A 911-nucleotide genomic window follows, 5' to 3' on the forward strand; every position below is an offset into this window, starting at 1 on the left:
ACCGATTCTACGCGATCACTTTGTCTTGCGGGATTCGCGATGGATGAATTTTTTTTTAAGTTATTGTAATATACATATATCTATGTAGATGTAATAAGCAATTTTCAATCCAGGATCAATTATACTGTCTTCGTAAATGAATTCATCGTATAATAATTGTAAATTGCAATAGTTTTTCAATTCAATTTTCTGAACTACATATCGAGGATGCTGTTTTCTTATGTATATTTTTGTCTCATTCATCATTTCCTGTTACAATTTTTCTGTTCTTCGAAGTGGTGTTGTTTTTTTTTTTTTCAATTTATTTATTTATTTATTTTCTTTTTTTTTTTTTTTGTTAGGTCTATTTTTACACCGTACAATTTCACCTTAACAAAACAATCGACAAATATTGGCAATTCGATTTCGCATCGCGATTATCGTACGTTTTTCAGGAAGATCCTTGTCGGAATTGACAAGGAAAGAAAATAATTTTTCTTCTTCCTTTTTTTTTTTTGAACAAACGTGATGTAATGATTTGTTATAAAAATTACGGTGGTTTTTAGCCTACAGGTTTAAATCGGAAGTTATTCGTTCGTAAATTCGGCAATTTGATACATGAAACGAACCCGTTTCCACTTCGAGATAAGAATAAATATAATCTGGCTTGCGATAACAAATTATATATGAATAAAAAATAACGACGATATTATGACGATAGTTAAATAAACGAACAAATGAATAAGTATAACAAGATGATAAGGAAATAAATAATTTATAATATATAATATATGTATATATATATATATATATATATATCTCTTACTTTTTCGTCAAGCATTTTTTTTTCCTTATGTTCTTTTTTTTTGTTTTTTTGTTTTTTTTTCTGTTTTGATTTGTTTTTGGGGAACTTTATATTATTGTTATGGATA

At 26.5% G+C, this 911-nt stretch overlaps 1 protein-coding gene across 1 annotated transcript in view; it reads left to right on the top strand.

The window, feature by feature from the left end:
* The window catches only part of LOC124181301 (CDAN1-interacting nuclease 1), a 47,362-nt gene that overhangs the window by 4,805 nt on the left and 41,646 nt on the right, over positions 1–911 (top strand). The window lies entirely within an intron of this gene.

Source organism: Neodiprion fabricii, chromosome 4 (genome assembly GCF_021155785.1).
Source record: "Neodiprion fabricii isolate iyNeoFabr1 chromosome 4, iyNeoFabr1.1, whole genome shotgun sequence".
Classification (NCBI taxonomy): domain Eukaryota; kingdom Metazoa; phylum Arthropoda; class Insecta; order Hymenoptera; family Diprionidae; genus Neodiprion; species Neodiprion fabricii.